General features: G+C 40.7%; 1 non-coding gene across 1 annotated transcript; it reads right to left on the bottom strand.

Annotated features, from left to right (window-relative positions):
• Positions 1-3826: 3826 nt before the first annotated feature.
• LOC122550390 (U6 spliceosomal RNA) lies at positions 3827-3929 on the bottom strand. The gene has a single exon (XR_006311838.1). It is a non-coding gene; the product is annotated as a U6 spliceosomal RNA (small nuclear RNA).
• Between the last annotated feature and the right edge of the window lie 20103 nt (positions 3930-24032).

Raw genomic sequence — 24032 nt, 5'->3', positions numbered from 1 at the left:
GCTCACTAACCTCCTATGTGGGACTTTATCAAAAGATTTCTGAAATTCCAGGTACACCACATCTACTGGATCTCCCTCGTCCATCTTCAGAGTTACATCCTCAAAAAATTCCAGAAGGTTAGTCAAGCATGATTTCCCCTTCATAAATCCATGCTGACTCTGACCTATCCTGCTGCTACTATCCAGATGTGTCGTAATTTCATCCTTTATAATAGACTCCAGCATCTTTCCCACCACTGAGGTCAGACTAACTGGTCTATAATTTCCTGCTTTCTCTCTCCCACCTTTCTTAAAAAGTGGTATAACATTAGCCACCCTCCAATCCGCAGGAACTGATTCCGAATCTATTGAACTCTGGAAAATAATCACCAACGCACCCACGATTTCTCGAGCCACCTCCTTCTGTACCGTGGGATGTAGACCATCAGGCCCCGGGGACTTATCAACCTTCTGACCTAACAGTCTCTCCAACACCAATTCCTGGCAAATATAAATTCCCTTCAGTTCAGGTCCTTCAGCCACTGTTACCTCAGGGAAATTGCTTGTGTCTTCCCCAGTGAACACAGATCTGAAGTATCAATTCAATTCTTCTGCCATTTCTTTGTTCCCCGTAATATATTCCCCTGTTTCTGTCTTCAAGGGCCCAATTTTAGTCTTCACCATTTTTTTGCTTTTCACATACCTAAAAAAGCTTTTACTATCCTCCTTTATATTATTGGCCAGTTTACCTTTGCACCTCATTTTTTCTCTGCGTACTTCCTTCTTAGTAATCCTCTGTTGTTCTTTAAAAGCTTCCCAGTCCTCCGTTTTCCCACTTATCTTTGCTATGTTATACTTTTTCTCTTTTAACTTTACATGTTTCTTAACTTCTCTCGTCAGCCACGGCTGCCTATGCCTCCTCCTAGGATCTTTCTTCCTTTTTGGAATGAACTGATCCTGCAACTTCTGAATTATACACAGAAATATCCGCCATTGTTCCTCCACTGTCATCCATGCTAAAGTATTGCACCATTGAACTTTGGCCAGCTCCTCCCTCATAGTTCCATAGTTCCCTTTATTCAACAGAAATATTGTCACTTCCGATTTTACCCTCTCCCTCTCAAATTGCAGATTGAAGATTATTGTATTATGGTCACTACTTCCCAATGGCTCCTTCACTTCGAGGTCCCTGGCCAATTCTGGTTCGTTGCACAATACCAGATCCAGAATTGCCTTCTCCCTGGTCGGCTCCAGCACCAGCTGGTCGAAGAATCCATCTCTGAGGCACTCCACAAAGTCTCTTTCTTGAGGTCCAATACCATCCTGATTCTCCCAGTCTACTTGCATGTTGAAATCCCCCAATACAATTGTAGTAACATCTTTGAGACAGGCCAATTTCAGCTCCTGATTCAACTTACATCCGACATTACATCAGAACAGTTTTGATTTACAGCATCTGCGGTTCTTTCAGCTTTTATTTCACAAGTATCCCTCCATGTTTTCTTAATTTGGACAAACTACATACAAAAGGTAGTCAGTGTGAAGAATTACGTGGAACCCCAGCATTGTAAAGTATCACTGATAGCTTTCAAATCATTTCTAAAAGAATTACATGTACAATTTTTTTGAGGGATATAATAATCTCAAATCAAATATAGGAAATGGTGATTACAGCATGGAACATGATATGCTGTGTTGTTACTCTGTCAATCCTATTACTCACCTTTTTCTGTTTTGCTTGTATAGGATAGACAGCTTGATATAGAGGGTAGGGATTTGTCTGTGGTTTCTTTATGTTGTTAAGATAAAGTGCTAGGCTGATATTTTGGAGTGTGTTAAATCATTATAGGACATCTCAATAAATTTACTGTTCTTTTTGCTGACCCTTTAATTATGTTCTGTAGTTTATTTATGCTTTTTATGCCTCTATTTTGATTATGTCATGTTGTAAAGATAAAAGGAAGCTTCAACATCTGTTATTTGCCAGAGATATTAAAAAAGAGTAATTGTGCAAAGGTTTCAGCAGAATCCATGGACTAGAAGAAACCATTAAACTATCCATCTCAAACTGTACAAAATGCAATTTACCTTAAACACAGTGTTATGGTGCATTGGGTCACATTTCTTCCACTGAGCCAGGCTGCCTGATCAGGAAAGATTAGGACCAGGAGTATAAATTAGAATATTTAATTCCTTATAAAATTATATAAAAGTGAAATAAAATGAATTTGTGCACAGAATAAAGCTACAAATAAATATTTAAAAGAAAAAAAATTCATTTCACTCTTTTGTGAAGACCTCCTTTGTCAAGTCAACACTTGGAAAAATGAGACTTCACACTGTTATATTATTGAGTTTTCAATGCCAATGCAGCTATATGGCAGTAGTGAAAGCTTAACACCTAGTCAATAAAAAAACTTACTTTTGAATGCACCAAGCCCAGCTCTTTCCAGTATATTTTAGAGGTAACTTCATCTCCTTCATGTGTTTTAATGTAGTATCCATTGGTGAGGTACTGGGATCGTAAAACTTGTGGAGGAGCAGGTCAATTTGGACTGCAACTTTGACTCACTATTTTTACCTGATATGGGCAGCAAAGAAGTTGCTCTTTGATTTACTGCACATTAACAGTGAGAAGTGAGGATTGGGATATGGGCTAGTGGTAGAGTAGTGCTGTACTGGATTTAGTGTTGTATCCAGATTGTTGTTTATGGCAAAGTATATTTAGAGTTCTTTAATGAGAATCGAATGTCAACAGCTATCTAGTTAGCCATAAATTAAGTGAATAGAAATTTATTTTTACTTAAATAGGTGACTGCAAAAAAATCCTTCTCCTGCAGAATGTGGGAAATCAGAGACAGTTTGAACATCCCTGACAACTTCATTTGCGGGAAGTGTCTGTTCAATTGCAGCTCCTGTCAGATTGCATGGATCGGTTGAAGCAGCTGTTGGACACACTTAGGAACATACAGGAGGCGGAAAGCATCATAGACGATCACACCCAAGGTTCAGGTAGATTGATGGCTGAATGCTAGAAGGAGTAGGCAGACAGTGCTGGAGTCCCCTGTGACTATAAGCCCTCACTAACAAGTATACCCATTTAGATACAGATTGGTGGGAAAGGGCGTGCGGGGGTGGAAATTGCCTGTCAGAGGATGGGAACAGCATCAGGCATAGGGGTAGCACCACAGCTGGCTCTCTTGTAGAGCAGGGAGGGTCAAGGTACATTTCAGCAGTAGTAATAAGGGACTCTATACTCAGGGGCACAGATAGGCATTTCTGTGGCCATAAAAAATACTTCAGAATGGTGTGATACCTCTATGGTGCCATGGTCAAGGATATCTCTGAGTGGGCACAGGGTGTCCTCGAAATTGAGGGTGAGCACCCTGAGGTCATGGTACACATTGATACTAATGACTTAGGCAGGATGAGTGACAAGATCTTGCCAAGGAAGTTCGTGGGATTGCTTCCTGTGCCGTGTGCCAGTGAGGATAGGAATAGAAAGATAGTGCAGTTAATTTTGATTGGATTAGATTCCCTGCAGTACGGAAACAGGCCCTTCAGCCCAACAAGTCCACACCAACCTTCTGAACAGTAACCCACCCAGACCCATTCACCTACTTCCTACTAATACACCTATCACTATGGGCAATTTCGCCATGGCCAATTCACCTGACCCGCACATTTTTGGACTGTGGGAGGAAACCGGAGCACCCGGGGGAAACCCATGCAGACACAGGGAGAATGTGCAAACACCACTCAGACAGTCGCCCGAGGCTGGAATCGAACTCAGGTCCCTGGAGCTATGAGGCAGCAGTGCTAACCACTGAGCCACTGTGCTGCCCCAAAAAATATGGAACGCTTCACAAATTTGCATGTCATTCTTGCGCAGGGGCCATGCTAATCTTCTCTGTATTGTTCTAATTTTAGTATATGTGCTGCCGAAGTGCTAAAGACATGCAGCTAAAGAGCTGGTGCAGGAGGGAGAGCTTCAGCTATGTGGATCATTAGCATGTCATCCAGGGTAGGTGAAACTTGTACAAGAAGGGTGGCTTGCTCCTAAACTAGAGGGGCAACATTTTCCTGGCAGAGATGTTTACTAGTGCCACTCAGAAGGGTTTAAATTAGTGTCACAGGGGAGTGGGAACCAGAGCGGTAGGTCAGCAAGTGAATAACTGAGGAGGAGTTAGAGACAAAGACCAGAAAGGCTAAGAGGAAGAACAGACAGGGAGAGGTTACTGAACATGGCAGAACTGGTGGTCTGAAGTGCATTTGATTTAACGTATCACAGGTAAGGCAGATGAACACAGAACTGTGATGTTGGTCCTGTGGAAATGAAAGATAAAGATGGCACAATTTGAGAATCTGGGCTGACAAGAGCTGAGTCAAAACAAAAAGGAGGCATACGTGAGGTTTAGGAAACTGAAGACAGACAGAGCAATTGAAGAACATAAATAAAAAGCAAAGAATTTAAACAAAGAGTTAGGAGATCTAAAAGAGGTCATGAAATGTGCTAGGGAAACAGGACTAAGGAAAAACCCAAAATGTTTTATATGTACAAAAGCAGCTAGAGGGCAGCTAGGGAAAGGATAGCTTCACTAAAGGATAAAGGATGGATTTTATGCATGGAGCCAGAGGAAGTGAGTGAGATTCTTTACAAATACTTTGCATTGGTATTCACAAAGGAGAAGGACATGTTGGATGGTGAGTCTTGGGGGAGCATATTGACATTTTGGGCCTATTGATATAACAATAGGAGGAGGTGTTAGGTGCTTTGAAAAGCATAGAAGTAGACAGGTCCCCTGGACCTGGTGAGATCTATCCCAGAATGCTGAGGGAAGCAGGTGAGGAAATTGCTGGGGCCTTGTATGAAATCTTTTCTCCTCTTTAGCCATAGGAGAAATCCCAGAGGAGTGGGGAATAGCCAATGTCGTTCTTTTGTTTAAGGAAGACAACAGGGATAATCTGGGAAAATGCAGGCCAGTGAGCCTTACATCAGTGGGAGGAAAATTATTTGAGAAAATTCTGAGGGAATGATTATTCACCTTTGTAAAACTATGGACATTAGCATTAGGCAGCATGGATTTGTGCTGGGAAGGCCATATCTCACAAACATAGAGTCATAGAGTCATAGAGATGCACAGCTTGGAACCAGGCCCTTCGGTCCAACTAGTCCATGCCGACCAGATATCCCAACCCAATTTAGTCCTCCCTGCCAGCACTTGGCCCATATCCCTTCAAACTCTTCCTATTCATATATCAATCCAGATGCCGTTTAAATTTTGACATTGTACTAGCCTCCACCACTTCCTCTGGCAGCTCATTCCATACATGTACCACCCTCTGCATGAAAAATTTGCCCTTTAGGTCTCTTTTGTATCTTTCCCCTCTTACCCTAAACCTATGCCCTCTAGTTCTGGTCTCCCCCACCCCAGGGGAGTGACTTTGTCTATTTATCCTATCCATGCCCCTCATGATTTTATAAACCTGTATAAGGTCACCCTTCAGCCACCTATGCTCCAGGGAAAACAGCCCCAGCCTATTCAACCTTGATTGAGTTTTTTTGAGGAAGTGAGGATGTAATGATTGGAACAATGTCAGCCAGGTGGATCTCATAGTATATGAGCTCCCTGATTGGGGTTGCTAACCTGATCCAATCAGGGAGTCCTGGCTGTCAGATATAAACAGAGGTATCAGTGGTTTTGCTCACTCTTAGAGCTGGCTCTGTTCACTCTAAGAGCTAGCTGGGTCAGTGTCATGTACAATGCATGTTTATATAAAGGGTGACTTGGTGATGGGATACCGACCTTCGTGGCATTAATTAAGTAGTGACGAGAGAAAAAAAACATGCCCCTGCAGAGATTCATTCACAATAGTCATATTTGAGCTTGGATAACCATTTCTTGCATCATGCCACTATTTGGGAAGCTTGATTCTTTTGATCCTGCCATCAAAGACTGGGCCCTGGATGTGGAAAGAATGCATTATTTTTTCTGGGCAAATAACATTGGGATAGACAAAAAAAAGAGTAATTCTTCTGACAGCATGTGGACCTTCAGCCTTTTGAGTTATTAGGAGCCTAACTTTCCCAGAGACACAAGATACTAAAATCTTTCATGATTTGACATATTTAGCTAAGGAATATTATTATCCTAAGTGTCCTCTATTTCTGAGATACTATCAGATTTACTCAACAATTCAAGAACTAGAGGAATCTATTTCAGCATTCTTGAGAAGGTTGAGACAACTGGGAGAGGCACGTGATTTTGGTTTAACCCTAAGTGACAGACCATTAGCTATGTGGAATTAATGATGAGATCTTGCAAAAGCACCTACTATCTGAAGCCCAACTGGACTTTAAAAACACTACAACTGGCTTTGTTGTTGTAAAACGCAGCAAGTGGAGCTCATGGGTTACAGGGTATGTGCAGGGAAGTGGACACCTTCCCCGGGTCAACTGAGCATGGGGAACACCACTTATGTGAAGGCAATTGTGTAGCTTGACTCAGAATATATCCTGAAAAGTGGGACCCTGGGTCAGCCCACAGCAATACCTCAAAACAAAGCTATGCCTCAGCCAAATGCTTTCAATTTTCACAAGGATCTGGGCTGGCGGCAATTGTAATTTCTGCCAGTATATCTGCCTCTGTGGAGTTATTTCAAAGGGCAGGGCAGTGGATATTGTCTCTAGGCACTGTAGCAAGGCCTTTGACAAGTCCCTCATGGCAGGCTGATAGAGTAGGTAATGTCATGTGGAATCTGTGGTGAGCTGCTAAGATGGATACAGAGCTGGCTTGGTCACAGAAGATAGAGTGTAGCAGTGGAAGGGTGTTTTTCTGACTGGAGAGCAGTAACAGTGGTGTTCCACAGGCATCAATACTGGGAGCCCAGCTGTTTGTAGTAATATAAATGATTTGGAAGAGAATGCAGGTGGTCTGGTTAGTAAGTTTGAGGATGACACAAAGATTGGGGGAGCTGTGGATAGTGAGGAGGATTGCCAAATAGATAAACTGAGACTCGGACAGAGAAATGGCAGATGAAATTTAATCCAGACAAATCTGAGATGAAGCATTTTGGAAGGTCTAATGCAGGGGAAAAGTATACAGTAAATAACAGAATTCTTAGAAGCATTAAAATACAGAAGGTTTTAGGCAATTCCCAGAAAGTAGCAACACAAGTGGATAAGGCATCAAGAAGGCTTGCCTTCATTGATTGGGACATAGAATAAAAATTGGTAGGCCATGTTTCAGCTGTGGTCAGGCCATATTTGGAATGTTGTATTCCGTTCTGGTTGCCACCCTACCAGGATGATGTGAAGGCTTTGGAGTGGGTACAGAAAATGTCCACTAGCATGTTAAATGGTTTGGAGTGTTTTAGCTATGAAGGAAGATTGGACAAACTTGTATTGCTTTCAGTTGAACATTAAAGGTGGAGGGTCGACCTGATAGCAGCTTACTAACTTATGACAGGCATGTATAGATTTTCTTTCGCCAGTGTAGAATGTTATTTATTCAAAGACAGATTTCAGGTCATTGATCAAACATCACTGCCAGTGTGTGGCCTGACTGCTGGCCTATATATTAGCTCAAGTAACATATACAACAATGGCTGAGTTCTTGTTGAGAGAAATCTCTTGACATTTAGCAACATTTGCTATTTGCATTACTGTAAAATCACAGGCTTATGCACGATCCGGGTGTTGTGCTTACTGAAGTCGTAGCAAATTACATACACATAACTGACAGACTGAACAAACTGCACTGACTCCATTCCATTCAGAGCCTGACTGAAGGAAAGGAGGATACCTTTATACTGGAACATCACATGTCATAATGTCATGCAACTGTCTTAAAGGTTGACTGCCAGTCAAGTCTGGAAGATGTTCAATAACACAACATTCCCACTTTTCCCTTTCGAGATTGTGAACCATTTTCTAATGACATGTTCAGAGATGTATATAGACACTTTGTCTCTGTGCATTTAGATAATGAATCAGCGGATGTATGTCGTGACCAGATCTATTCCTTATATAGTTATCACAACATGGCTTATCTAATTTAGATGTAGTGTTCAAAGAGCTGTCATCTTGGAACTGGGTGAGTTGTGGGATCTATGATTGTAACTTTCTCTGGCTTTCTCTCCTCATTTCCTGGGTGGTATGGTGGCTCAGTGGTTAGCACTGCTGCCTTACAGCGCCAGGCACCTAGGTTCAATTCCAGCCTTGGGTGACTATCTGTCTGTGTAGAGTTTGCACATTCTCCCTGTGTCTGTGTGGGTTTCCTCCCACAATCCAAAGATATGCAGGTCAGATGAATTGGTTATGCTAAATTACCCATAGTGTTAGGTGCATTCATCAGGGAGAATGGGTCTGTGTGGGTTACTCTTCTGAGGGTTGGTGTGGACTTGTTGGGCCAAATGGCCTGTTTCCATACTGTAGGGAATCTAATTTCCAATGGTTTTACATGCTTCTCAGGTACTTATATCAAAGCCAAAATAAATTCAGTCACAATGGTCTGAATTGAATGCTCCATTTTCATGAAACATGTTCTATAATAATATTGATAAAACTAGTAATTTTTAGAAGCAAAATATAAATATTACTTGTGCTTTTAATTTATTTTTCTTAGCTCTCAAAAGTATGAAGGATTGAGTAAGAGTTCAAAGCTGTTGTTTCATTGAGAAGTATCGATGGGGACATAACCGTTGTAGAAAGTGAAAGCAAGTCTGGTGCCAACAAATATTCTGAATCATTTGCTGCATTGGGATGAAACCACACTGTTGGAAAAATTCATGTAGGACTTTCTTATTCCATAGAGCCTATATAGAAGGCAGATCATATATAGTTCAGAATCTGTGAGTGCACACATTGCTATGTTTTTCTGATTTTTATGCTCTTGGTCCTCCATTTTCTCATCTTTAAAACGCATGAGAAATAGCATTTTTAGAGGAAAATGAAATGCGTCACTAAAATTATATTAATTTAAACATTTTGTACTGAATCTGCTGACTACTATTAGTTTAGTTTTGAAGAAGCCCAGTCGTTGGTGTATACTTCCAGCCTTTAAAAATTCACAATGTTTCTGATAAATGACAAAAATGTCCTTTGCTTTGGTTTCCCCTTTAGGAACACATGCTGTCATGAAAATGAAATTTGTTCCCTGAAAGTCGAAACTGGTGAAAAACAATGGAAATCCAGGAAAGGAGAAGGCCCACAGTCCCATCCTCTATTTCCAAACAGTGGGCACTCACTGGGATAGCAGCAAATGCATTTGAGAAATTGGAATTAAACGGATAGGGTTCAATGGAAGTTCTCCTTAGACCATTTTCCTTTCTCCATCGCCTTTATACTTCCCATGCCATGAAAATCTATGTTACTGGGAAGATCTACATCTAACAGTTCACGTGAGAAGAACTGTTTGTGGGCGGCACGGTGGCACAGTGGCACAGTGGTTAGCACTGCTGCCTCACAGCGCCGGAGACCCGGGTTCAATTCCCGCCTCAGGCGACTGACTGTGTGTAGTTTGCACGTTCTCCCCGTGTCTGCGTGGGTTTCCTCCGGGTGCTCCGGTTTCCTCCCACAGTCCAAAGATGTGCGGGTCAGGTGAATTGGCCATGCTAAATTGCCCATAGTGTTAGGTAAGGGGTAAATGTAAGGGTATGGGTGGGTTGCGCTTCGGCGGGTCGGTGTGGACTTGTTGGGCCGAAGGGCCTGTTTCCACACTGTAAGTAATCTAATCTATTCTAATCTAAGAATCAATGTCAATGTTGACATAAGATTGCGACCGGAAATTGTGACATCTGAAGTTTGTCGGAATGTAAGTGAATAATCAAGATTATTAAAATGAGGATAAGTTTGTTTTTCTGTTTTCATTCACAAGTGATGGGAATCAATGGCATAGAAAATATTTATTTCTTATCCCTACTTATGCTTGAACATATCTGGTGAACCACCCTCTTGAATGGCTACCATCAGTACACTGAACATATTTGCACCGCACTGATAGCTAGTGAAGTACAGAATTCTGCCGCAGAACCAATGAAGGAATGGAAATCTATTTCCAAGTCAGTTTGGTGTGTGACGTGGAGTGAAATATCATGATAATGGTATTCCTATATGCTTTCTACCACATGTCTCTCTCACCAGAAGAGGCTGGGGGTTTGGAAAGTGCTTTTGAACAAGGCTTGATGAGTTGCAACAATGCATCTTATAGATTATAAACACTACAGTTACAAAGTTAAAAATCACACAACACCAGGTTATAGTCCAACAGGTTTAATTGGAAGCACACCAGCTTTCAGAGCGACGCTCCTTCACCTGATGATTGTGTGATTTTTAATTTTATACACCCCAGTCCAACACCGGCATCTCCAAATCATGACTACAGTTACAGGGATCCAATGAGAAAGGCAGTGAAGTTTAATACGGTGGTTTGCTTTGTACTGGATAGTGCTGAGCTTCTTAGTTGTCATGGACCTGCATTTATCAAGATATGTGCCATGAATTCCATCTTTGGCTTGACTTATGCTTTGCAGATGATGGAAAGGCTCCTAGGGAATCAGTGTCACAGTATTCCCAGTTTCTGATGTATCTAGTTGGCTGTGTATTTATATACCTTTGTGGCCATCATGTTCCATCATGGAACTCGAAACAAGAACTTCTTGCCCAGAGGTATGGCCACTACCTATCGTGCCACAGGACCTGTTGATATTTGTACGGCGAGTCCAGTTCAAAGTCTGGTCAGTGGAAACCCCAAGTTATTGATTAGTGGACTTTTTTAATGACAGTTGTGCTACTGAATGTAAAGGCAAGCCGTTTAGATTTTCTAATGTTGGAGGTGATCATTATCTGGTGCTTATGTGATGCAAATGTTACCTGTCATTTATCAAACCAAGTCTGAATGTTATTCAGATCTCACTGCATATGGGCAGAAATTCATTACATGAGAAGTTGTAAATGAAACTAAATGCTATACAATCATCAATAAATATCCTGATTTTTGACCTTATGATGCAAGGAAGATCATTGATAAAGCAGCTGAAGAAATTATATACAGTCTAAGACACTACAATGAAGAACTTTTTAGATTACTTACAGTGTGGAAACAGGCCCTTCTGCCCAACAAGTCCACACTGAGCCACCGAAGTGCAACCCACCCAGACCCATTCCCCTACATTTACCCCTTCACCTAACACTACGGGCAATTTAGCATGGCCAATTCACCTAACCTGTACATTTTTGGACTGTGGGAGGAAACCGGAGCACCCGGAGGAAACCCACGCAGACAATGGGGAGAATGTGCAAACTCCACACAGTCATTCGCCTGAGGCAGGAATTGAACCCGGGTCTCTGGCGCTGTGAGGCAGCAATGCTAACCACTGCGCCACCGTGCCACCCACTAACTTCTGCAGTGATGGCCTGAGGCTGAAATGATTGGCCTTCAACAATCATAGCTATCTTCCTCTGTCCTAGCTATGCCTTTAGCCAGTAGAGAGTTGCCTCTAATGCCCATTAATTTAATTTCAATTTTGTTCCTTGATGTCACACTTAGTGAATGGTTGTTTTGAAAGCCAGTCTCCCATTCCCTTTGGAATTGGAACTTTTGTGCATGCTTGGATCAAGGCTTTAATGAAGTCTGGTGCTGAATTTTTCTTGCTCTGTAATTATTAAGCTCTTGGTAAGAAGGCTCAATGTCTTAAGTGCCTCATCCCATTTCAATTGGTATTTACCAACTGGCAGGTGGAACAGTTATCATTTTAGTGATTGTAATGAGGTCAGCCAGGTCGACCTCATGGAATATGAGTTTCCTGATTGGGGCTGTTAATCTGGTCCAATCAAGGAGTCCTGGTTGACAGATATAAAGAAGTGTCTTAGTCCCTACCCTCCCCTTCACTGTTTTTGATCACACAGCACTGCCCTTTGATGCGAAGGGCAGTGTTTGTCACTGGCCACCCGGGTGTTTTCCTATCTTCCTGGTGGTGGAAATTGAATAAAGATTGGTGCACTTTGTGTCTTTCACTGTGTCTCACACCTGCACACACACACCATGGGTGCTGGGGATAAAATAAGCACTACCGCACTTAGGTGGTAGTGTGGGGGTTAGAAAAAAAACTATATAACCAGGAGAACGCGGTGTCGACCAATACCCTGGAGTTATTCAGGGAGAGGTGGGCGCCGCAGGGAGTGGAGTGCATCATTTCTCCCTCCAACTCTATTTTGATTTAGTCCCTACCCTCCCCCTCACTGTTTTTGATCACACAGCACTGTCCTTTGATGTGAAGGGCAGTGCTTGTCACTGGCCACCCGGGTGTTTTCCTGTCTTCCTGGTGGTGGAATTTGAATAAAGATTGGTGCACTTTGTGTCTTTCACTGTGTCTCACAGAAAAAAAAATATAAAAAAAATTAAAAAAAAATAAAATAAAGAAGTGTCTTAGTCCCTACCCTCCCCTTCACTGTTTTTGATCACACAGCACTGCCCTTTGATGAGAAGGGCAGTGTTTGTCACTGGCCACCCAGGTGTTTTCCTATCTTCCTGGTGGTGGAAATTGAATAAAGATTCGTGCATTTTGTCTTTCACTGTGTCTCACACCTGCACACACACACCATGGGTGCTGGGGATAAATTAAGCACTACCACACTTAGGTGGTAGTGTGGGGGTTAAAATAAAGGGAATAAATAAATAAATAAATAAATAAATAAACAGGAGTGTCCTCCCTCCAACTCTATTTTGATTTAGTCCCTACCCTCCCCTTCACTGTTTTGATCACACAGCACTGCCCTTTGATGAGAAGGGCAGTGTTTGTCACTGGCCACCCAGGTGTTTTCCTATCTTCCTGGTGGTGGAAATTGAATTAAAAAATTCGTGCACTTTGTGTCTTTCACTGTGTTTCACACATATACACACACACCATGGGTGCTGGGGATAAAATAAGCACTACCGCACTTAGGTGGTAGTGTGGGGGTTAATTTTTTAAAAAAAGAAAGAAAAAAAAACAAAACAAGAAAAAAAACAGGTGTGCTTGCCAAGAAAAAAAAAAGAAAAAAAAATAAAGAAGTGTCCACCTGGGTGTTTTCCTATCTTCCTGGTGGTGGAATTTGAATAAAGATTCATGCACTTTGTGTCTTTCACTGTGTCTCACACGTATACACACACACCATGGGTGCTGGGGAAAAAATAAGAACTACCACACTTAGGTGGTAGTATGGGGGTTAAATTAAAAAAAAGAAGTGTCAGAGGTTCTGCTCACTCTGAGAGCTGGCTCTCAGGGAGCTGGATCAGTGTCAAGGATCCTACATGTGTAAATAAAAGGTGACTTGGTAGCGGAATATTGGGCTCTGTGGAATTATTTTAATTAAACTCAGCTGCCTTCTTGTCAAATGTTCAGTCCCTAATCTACCGCCCAGCTATCAGGAGGGTGGGGTCCTACTTGAATTGACACCCTCTCTTTTCTTCCGCCGCTTCTGCACACATCTAGCCATCAATCATTTCTTTATGAACCCCATACCAGTCTCACTTTGTTGGCCTGGATCCTTTGCTGAGTCTGTGCTGGGTGAATTGTGGCAGCTACCACCATTGCCCTTGTGGAACTGACAGCAGTGAGGAGCTGCTGACCACTCATTAACTGGCAACGCTACAGGGCATGTTGCACGCTCTGATGAAGGCTTACCATTGGCCACTTGACTGCTTCATTTTCTTAATACAGTGTGTCAACATGCAAGCCCCTTGTTGCTTGAATTAAAGTCTGCCAATTCTGGCTGTTCACTTTTAAATTGATGCTGTCAGAGATTAACTTATTTTGAGACATGAAATGAATTAATAAGAAAATTAATTCTACCCAAACCTCTGATGTATTCCTGGATTCAACCAGTCTTAGTTTACCTGTCACAGGAACAACTTATTGTGTATGATTTTGCTGTTGTTCTGGGTGTGAATTCTAATCATTGTTTTCTCTGCCTTGTTTCTCCCTCGTTTTTGGCATACGGCTGAAGGATCCTGGTCCCAGCTGTAGGATGTGACTTTGATAACACCGTGAAAGTGACTACACAAATTGCCTAATATAGCAATATGAGGGTTGTGCACCTGCTATATCCGGGATATTTTTTAAATCATACCTGACCACTCCTTGCTATTTATATAGACACCACCTCTTGTTAACTCAGTATGCCAATCACATTTGTATGTTTTTTTGTGGTAAATTATTACGTTCTTAAAGGCAAACAACTTGAAGGCTATGGAATGGAGCATTTTCTTAGTGCCCAGTGAGAGATTTAAGGTTTCAATGGTACAGAGCAGTCAGTTGTCATAGTCATTGCAGCCCAGAAGAAGGCCATTCAGTCTATCAAGTCCTAGCCAAGCTGACAACATTAAAAACCATAACTTATGATCTTTATCAGCAGATATTTGAACAGTGCATGAAATGTAGAAAAGGATCAGACTATTCAGCTCAACTATTTCATGATAGATTTGATATTCCACATAGACATCCATTTAATTCTCATCAGTTAACTGTATCATTATAACATTCTGTAACTTCTGCCTCATATGTTTTTCTAGCTTCCCTTTAAATATATCCATACGAACATGACAAGGATCTTTGAATATTCATTATCTAAGCTGTACACTATTCCTATAAGTTTTGTCTTTATTTGCTCCAACCTCCCTGCCAGACAGGATTTGTGTTTCTTCATGTACGTTCCCATTCCACCTTAAAGTCTGTTTAAAGGATTCTTCATCACAGTTGTGTTAAAGATTATGATCTAATATTCATTTGGTTGTCAAGAACTGATTAACCCCTTGGTTCATTGATTTATTAGTGAGTTCATTCATGAGTTGGTTTCTGATGATTGTACACTTGTGACTCTATGTCCAAATGCAACAAGACCTAAGCAACTTACAGGCCTGAGCTAATAAGTAGCAAGTAATATGCATGCCATGTAAGTGCTAGGCAATTATTCTCTCCAATGAAAGAGTCTAACCAATGACGCTTGACATTCAATGGCATTCTCAAGGCTGAAGCCCCTCTTATCGACATTATGGGAATTTATTATTGACCAGAAACTGAACTGGACTAGTTATATGAATGCAGTAACGACAAGAGCAGGTCAGATACTAGGAATCCTGTGGTGTGTAACTTATCTCCTAATTCCTCAAAGCCTGTCTACAAGGCATAAGTCAGGACTGTGATGGAGTATACCCCTTTCACTTGTATGAGTGCAACTCCAATAGCATTGAAGAGGCATGGTACCATCCAGGACAAAGCAACCCACTTGATTGGCACCACATCCACAAACATCTACTACCTCCACAATCAACAGCGTGTACCATCTACACGATTCACTGCAGAAATTCATCAATGATTCATAGGAGGTATTTTCTAAACCCATGACCACTACCATCTAGAAGGACAAAAGTAGCAGACAGATGGCAACACCACCATAGAAACATAGAAAGTAGGAGCAGGAGTAAGCCACTTGGCCCTTTGAGCCTGCTCAACATTTGATCCTTAATGCTACTGTATTCAATCCTGCACCACCCATCATTCCCTCATCGTGAATTTAGAAAGTATCCCCTATGAATCCTCGATGAATAGGTAGAGAGATTAGCAATGCTGGGAGCTCACTTAGAATTGCATAATAATAGCTCAAGCTTTAGCAGACTCAATATAAATGGGCAGGCACTTCACTGGTGAGCACATGAAAAAGGAACAACATCCTTTCATGGAATGTAAATGTTCTACTAATAGTACAAGCTTGATGAGATATGATAAGTTGTTCTGATGGGATAATTTGCACAATGCGTAACTAAAATTAAAAATATGAAGTTTGTTATATTTTAGAATTTAACGAATATTGCATTGTGGGGCAAAGTCTTCAATGCAATTTGTTAAATTCTAAAATATAACAAACTTTGTATCTCTTAGAACCAAACTTGTAGGCTTTGTCCCTCTACTCACGAAATGGTGCTGCTTCCAGATAAAAGTGTAAAAGGGATGCTGTCTAATTTAACTGTCAATCATGCATCTTGCTTGAATTTCATTGCCTTGAATCCAATGAAAATCAGGAGATTGGCTTCTTATCCTCTTACCTTGGCACACAACCACAGATATTTTTCTATAGTTAAATGAATGTGAATGGAAATGCAGCTTTTAGAGTGTAGTATTATGGATATTGTTATATGGATAACTCTGTTTTCTATCTGAGCTTCTTTTGTGGTGATTTTACTGTGAAGAATAAACAACACAGCAGAAGGGCATACAGTTCAATGAATCGGTTTGGGCACTTGTATCCTCCTCTCATCTTGCCACATCTAACTTTATCATTCTAATTCTTTATTCCCTTCTCCATGTTAACATCCCCTTAAATTCATCTATGATATTCATGTCAAGCATTCCAAGTGGTTAGTGAGTTCTATGTGTTCATGAGGAATAAATTTCTTCTTAGCTTCTTATTGGATTTCTTAGTGACCCCCTTTCTTATATTGATGGCCTCTAATTATGTTGTTCATTACAGCTTTCTTTCTGTATCTGCTCTATCACAATCTACATAACTTTTAATATCTCAGTCATTTTTAATAGTTTCTATCATGGAAATTGATGGATAAAGTGAAGCAATATTTTGGCTATAATTTTAGGAGCAGTCTCAGTTAAGTCTCCTCCTCACTCTCTTGTATGTCTCTGAACCCTTTTATAACATGGTCATAGAGTCATAGAGATATACAGCATGGAAACATACCCTCCAGTCCAACAAGTCCGTGGCGACCATGTTCCCAAAGTAAACTAGTCCCACCTGACTGCGCTTGGCCCATATCCCTCCAAAGGGTTCCTATTCATGATCTTATCCAAAAGTCTTTTAAATGTTAGAACTGTACCTGCATCCATCACTTCCTCTAGCGGTTTATTCCACACACAGATAACTCTCTGTGTTAAAAAAAGTTGTCTTTCACATCTTTTTAAAATCTTTCTCTTCTCACCTTAAAAATATGCCCCATAGTTTTGAACAACCCCCCCCTCGGGAAAAGACCCTTGCCAGTCACCCTATTTATGCCCCTCATGACTTTATAAACTTCAGTATGGTCACCCCTCAACCTCCCATGCTCTAATGAAAGAAGTCCCAGTTTGTTTTTTTATATCTCAAGCCTTCCATTCCCAGCAACATTCTGGTAAATCTTTTCTGAACCTTCGCCAGTTTAATAACATCCTTCTTATAATGAGGTGACCAGAACTGCACACAGTACTCCAGATGAGGCCTCACTCAAGGCAGAACTGCTTTTAAAGATGGTTTTGAAATAAGGATGAACAGGCATTTGAATCTAAATTCCAGCTTGAGATGAATGTACCTCAGGGCAGAATCACTTTGCATATATACAAATGCAGCTTTATTGTGAAACTATAGAATTTAGGTAGAAGAATTATACTTTGTTTCCTGTGAAATAACTGTGGGCTCAAAAAGAATAAAAATTCAATTATTGCTCTAAATCACTGAAACAATTAATATTGCTAAAGCAGATTTTTCCCGTTCAGATAAAGTAGAACTCCTCGCAAATAATTCTAGTACTGTGGTGAAGTTATTGAACCACTTTTAAAACAAATTGTCAGATACAATGCTCTATTAAAGTAAGGTTATTCTGAGCAGTTCAGCGAATAGGGCTCGAAATGACTGTAGCCATTGTGAACTTGATTTCACTGAAATTGAAGTAAAAATCTCAATAGTAGCAATAGCTATAGAAAAAAACTCTTTCTGATATCTATTACAATCATGCCAATATCAAATGTTATTTTCATTCACATCTTTAGGTATGAGTCTTCAGGCCTGGGAACTGAAAATACTTGAAGGAGTTCTTTTGGGGATTCATAATAGCACAGTCTCAGCTTAATGTATGATTCAACATTAAGTGATGGTTAGTCTTAGCAAGTCATGAGATAAATGTCTGCTGACAGAAGCCTGAGTTGAAGTGATGACACTGTCTTAGTGAAATTCTAGTGACAAGGTTTGTGAAGCTTTGTTGCTGATGTTCTGATGTTTTCAGCTCAAGGCTGTATCTGTCTTTGATTTGGTTTGAATCATATCAATGGCTTCAAAATGTTGGTGTCAGTCTTAGAATCCAGCATTGTCAAAGTTTTGGCTATCAAAATCTTTAAAAGGGTCAATTGATGTATCTGCTTACTTCAAATCCTTTAAATAATTTGGATCCGAGTAATTGCTGGAGGCATGAACTTGTATAATGTGTACTCTTCATGAATGCAGCAAATATATGTTATAAAGGCTGCACAACAGATGTGTGCAAGATTCATCAGGTCTCTAGTTTCAAAGTAATTGAAAGTAAAGTTTCATTATACCTGAGCTCTTCAATGGAGATGTGACAAGAAGAAAATGTTTCAGGAAATGTGGTCCTCCCCATTTGGTTTCCAATGACCTAAACTTGTAAAGAGTTGGATTAGCTTGGATGTGTTCTTGTGAAGGAAATACTTTACAGCACCATGAGCACAGAACATGACAACATTACTTTTAGATTGCCTTTTCAGCACAATGTCTACATTTCTCCCATAACATTCCCAATTTGACTTCTACATGGCACTTACAGCTTGTGATGTGCAATAGGAATATCGTGCAAATATTAAAATGAACTGATATTAATGTGGAAAGTCATGTCATTTGTCTGCAAATGTATTCATACCTTGAGGAGTTGCAATTACTGTCTCCATGTCCCAATGTCTCATTATCCACCATTTTTGCTGTGTAATATGCTGATGGTTTGATAGCCAAAAATGAGAAGTAGACCCAAGCTCCCTAGAGGACACTTATTTTCCAGATAATTTCATGAAATATATGTCCCAGTGTTTTTTCAGATATGTTGAGTAAACAATCAAACTGATTTTTAGCAGCTGAAAAACATTTGTATGGCTGTCCACTGTACGGCTAAGGTGTATGAACAATTCACCAGTTCCTCTTTTCTGAAAGTATTATTACTGTGATCTTTCCACCAGGCTTTATCTCTTATTAATGTAGTTGCTAAAGATAAAATGCATATGTAACATATAAAGTGAAATGTCTTTAGTGTAGATAAAGACACTATAAACTTTTGTCATTCAGTGTCATTTAATGAATGCATCTTGCCAGGCAAATTAACATTATTCTTATGGTTCTTACAAAATGCCTTTTCACCACAACTCCAGCAAAGGATGTGACATCTGTGAACAAGAGGATAAACTAATGCTGAGTTCTTGGGTGTCTGCCAATGCTACGCAATAAAAATCCGGAAGGTGGGTGTGGATTGACCTGTTTGCTAAGAAGAGTTTAATGATTGTTTAGTTGGAGAGGTGAAAGCTACAACTTCTATGCCCAAAGACACTATTGCACAGTGCGTCAATGCATGTTTTAGCTTCATTCCAGGGGTTAGGAAATTAAACTAATTTTCCAATTTAATTTGGAAATTATACTGTATGGCTAAGGTGTATGGACAATGCCACAGTTCCTCTTTTCTGAAAGAATTATTACTGTGATCTTCTTGATTTATTTCCTTTTATTCTATCATTGTTTTGAATTTTAGTCAGAAATATTGTTAAGAAAGTTTGAAATCTAGAGCTGAATCTTACATTTTTCTGGATAAGTGTTGAATATTTTTGAAGGCTTTTCGCCCTAAGTCCTAGCGAGTTTTTGCTGCTCTATTCTGACCAAAATCACTTTGTTAAGTACCTATGCCACCTGTATGGTGACCTTCTCATCTGATTCTAACCTCATGTTAATATGTGCTGTTCCCAGAACAACTCACCACTGCTGAGATACCTCAGAACTGATCAGCATTCTTGGTACCAATGCCATGTTTAAGAGGCTGCTGTGCAACTGGACAAGCACTGTCAGTCTGGGACTGGCTTCCATGGTTCCTGACATTAGGCATTGACTTCGCAGACGAGATGAATGCCATTGGCATGCTTTGAGAGTGAGGCAGGACCAGTCTTCTCCCCCAGGACCAGCAGAAGAGGGTGTCAAACCAGACCATTCCAGCCTGGTCCACAATTACCACTCAGGTCAGTTCATCGTCAGCTGGTTGGAGAGATGTGCAGCAATGTAGGGAGAAGGTCAATGACCTTCTCCACTCTCTCAATGTACCTTTCACTCTCACACTCTCTTTCTGCTACTGCACCCTCCTCCCATCAAAACTCATGCTCTATCACTCGAAATAATACCTGCAAAATCTTCCCTGACTCGCTATCACCCGTCTCAATGCCCGATACCACTAATCCTGCATGCTCTTGTGCTGCCTACTCACTAGCTCAGGGCACCTCTGCATGTGCTCCAAAAGCAACAGTCGTGCCACCCTGTAATACACACCTGTCTGTACTCCAGGAGGAAAGCAGACCGCAGCAGGGCAGAAAGAGTTAACCCAGGTGGTGAGTTGCCTGACATTTGCCCCTTCACCCTTCACATCCTGACCGCCTTGAGTATCTTATTAACGCTGTTCAATTATTGGAGCCTTCCCTTGATTTATTGTGAGAGGACCCCTTGATCGAAGGGAAACTCCATTGACTGAGGACTGCTGACAATCATGACAAGATTCCTGGCTCTGTGTCTGTGCTAAACGACAAAGCAATACATGTGATTCTGTGGGTCTGAGGGGCCTCTGGCTGAGGGGGCAAATGTGAGCCAGGGATGCTGTGAGCATCCAGATAATCTCAGAGTGGGTGTATGCTATGAGCGTAAGGGAAATCACAGACATGAAATCTGGTCAGGTCAATGTGCTGATTGCATGGCCCCTAAACACAGTGCTCTTGTAGCTGCGACAGTGATAGGTACCAGTGCAGCCTGAGAGGCAGCTTTGAAGGACTGAGGCATCCTGCAAGTGGATTGGAGAAGTGCCATGAAGTTCACATGTCGGCTGTCTGTGGACAGGGGCAAGTGGAGCTATTGCCCATGGACAATGCCCTGAGATCTTCTTGCCCTATGTCTCACGTAGAGAGCTCTCATAGCCAGCATTGAGTTGAAGTTGCTAGGGGCCTGCGCTGACTTCCACATCAAGAATTCCCAATGGTTAACTTGCTCAGCACGGTTAGTAAGTTAGGAAGCTAAACGTTAATAAGGTGAGTTGTGGTGTTAATAAATGTGTTCAACAAGCTATGATCCCGCTTCATTGGCAACTTAATATTGCTAAGTGAGGAGCTTGCTTCACCACTCAACAAAACCATAAAAGATGCTGCGAGTTGCTCCCAATATGAAGATAGGGGTCGCTGGACTCACCCAATTCTGTCACAAATCCTGCCATAGCCTTAGTCTCTCAGACCCCTATTAGATTCTGCCCTGCATCTTATTATGGATAGTGAGCAATTACAGTGAAACTGTATAAAAGCATTAATCGTATCTGTCCCTTGCATAGTTTTGCATGAACGTTATTGTCTGTAGTTTTGCTTAGGCCTGATGTTGATTTATCATTTCAATACTATTTGGTTAGCCGATTTCTTTCATCTCCAAAATATAAAAGGTTTGTATTTTAACAAAGCTTCTATGCATGAATCACCTTTATTAATCCTGAAGGTAAAGGATGGGATATCCTGGAAATGCTGCTAAATGAATGGCTGTATTGTGCAGTGTGCAGTCAGGTCGAGCTTTTAGCATTGACATTCAGAAAGAAACCTTTGACCTAAATTGAAACTGGCAAGTGCACAATTGCTAATTTATTCCCCAAAGCACCTGTTTCATTTGTTGTAAAATGCTTATCATTCTGCAAAGAATACCAATGCCTTTCTGTTTCCATGCAATGTGGCTTAATTCAGTTTCTACTACAATATGCCTTCCCTATTTCAATTGTTGTAATTGCTAGCTGTCAATCAAAATTGTCAGCAACAATAGTGCATCAAGAAATTATGTATAGGTAATAGACAGCAATAGCAGTATACATTTAAAAGCTGAATTTATATCCCTAAAGATTCAGACTCAAAATGCACTGCAAATACAGGGAGACATGTACTCTGATGACATTTCTTGAACAAAAACCCTTCAATCTTCCCTCTGATATTGTCTGAAGCAGTGAGTTGTGAGTTTATCATAAATAGCTGATGAAAACCTCCAAGGTGGATTTAAATTGAGAATTTTGCAGGCAGCTTATCTATCAGGCTGGGAATTTAGTACAGTCTTTTTTCAGCTCCTTCTTACAGGCATGATGCCAACAGATTTTCAGTGTCATTAACAAAGCTATAGTCACCAGGAGAGTGGCTCCAATGCTGCTTATTTCTGTTTTGGAAACAAAAATAGAAAAGGTAACACTTTCAAATCATTGAAAGAAAAAGGGGCCTATCCCAGTGCTGAAGCTTTTAATAAAGTCTTTAAATTATAAGTTGAAAAGCCAAGGCTTGTAGAATTGACTGAAAACGAAGCCAATCTTAGGTATTCATTTGTCTCATTGTACTGTGCCTGATCTTTGAAAGAGCTAGCCATTTAATCCCACTGACTTGAACTTTTTCCTTTTTTTCCACTTTTCAAATACTTCCTTTTTAAAAGTTTCTGCTGTCTTCACTGTGACGACATTCTGGAGTAGATGTTTGACTTGCTGACCAGCTAGCATTGTAAAATTAGCATTGAAGGACTGCCATCCAATAAAATGAAAATTAAAATGGATATTTTCAATATTTGGTAGCCTATTCCAAATGCAAGTTCCATGCTGTGCTGGAAATTGATAATCAGTACTTCCAAGTCCTTATAATCCTCTGCATTAAATTAATCTCTCATCATTCTTATGATTTGTACCAGTTTTAGGTTAACTTTGGTTTTTGTTGTGGTAATCAAGCAAAAGCAACATTGCAATTATACTGCCTACCTGATCACAGCTAGTAACAGCTGCACTAATTTGAGTGCTAGATTGTGACAGTAAGCACCTATATTATTTTCTTCCTCTATAGCTTCTGGTCTCCCATTATTGAAAGAAAATTCTGTTTTGTCCTTATTGGATTCAAAGTAGACGATCACAATTCTTACTTGTACAGTTGTACAGTTTGGTCATGACTTCCCCTGACTTGTAGGAGGGGAGTTGGTCAATAAAGAATAAAAGGTCATGATGTCCAGAGTGAAGAAAATAAAGTGAGACAATGTTAGCAGATCCTGGTGAGTCCTGATTGCACATTAGGAAATTTCCTCTATTGGTTCTGACCATTACACATTTCCTATTTTATTATACTTCTTTTGAACGGGTATGCATTAAATCAATGGCAAATGCTTTTAAGTTATATGTTAATTAAAGGTCAATGGGAGAAAATGATATACATTTTTAACCACACCCAAAGTTTTCAGTCACAAAGAATTAGATGAGTTAAAAAAAGGTTAAATCTCACCGGATGAGGGTTATGGCAAGAAATCTGGGAGAAACAGATGAAAAGTGTAGTAATTATTGTCATAGGGAGCAACGAGCTGAATTTTGACCTAAGCACTTCACATTGAAATGAGATTCTAGCAGTGGTGAGATGTCTATTAACAGGGATTATTTGTTAACAGTTTTATAAATACTAAATCTTGCCCATTACTATGCAGCTTCCTGTCCTACCATCTGCTGCAAGGAAACTAGATTTTGACACTTCCTGAGATGAAAATCAGGTGGGAAAGGTGGTGAGAGGAGAGTGTAACCTGGTGACCCCAGTTTGCTGCTTGTGCCTCAGGTCTGCCATCTTGAACACCTGGCAACAATGTCGCAGGGCACACTCAAGGGCATCAGACACATACACGCTTCATTCATGCATTTTGGTGTGTGCCACCTGCCAGTCTGTCGGAACCTTCATGCCAGCTCTCCAATCTGCTTGTAGGACACTTCTACTCTTCAATGCTGTACCTCAGGTGCACTGGCAACTAGCATTGTGATGCTGTTGCAAGTATTTTTAGCTGCAAGATTTCGTTAGAGAAGTTAGCGTTGTTTTCCTCAGAACCAAGGAAATTTAGTGGAGCTCTGATAGATGTATACAAAATTATGGTAGACTAAGATGAGGTAGTCAATGAAAAGCTGTTCTCCCGAGCAGAATGTCCAAAGGAACACATTTAAATTTTGAGCAAGCATTACAGGGCAAGTATGAGGGAATGCTTA

The sequence above is a fragment of the Chiloscyllium plagiosum genome, unplaced genomic scaffold (genome assembly GCF_037043375.1).
Source record: "Chiloscyllium plagiosum isolate Xiang-an unplaced genomic scaffold, Cpla_swu_hap1 HiC_scaffold_5, whole genome shotgun sequence".
Taxonomy (NCBI): Eukaryota; Metazoa; Chordata; class Chondrichthyes; order Orectolobiformes; family Hemiscylliidae; genus Chiloscyllium; species Chiloscyllium plagiosum.
Note: the sequence above shows the minus strand (reverse complement) of the source record. Positions and strands in the feature narration are given on the sequence as shown.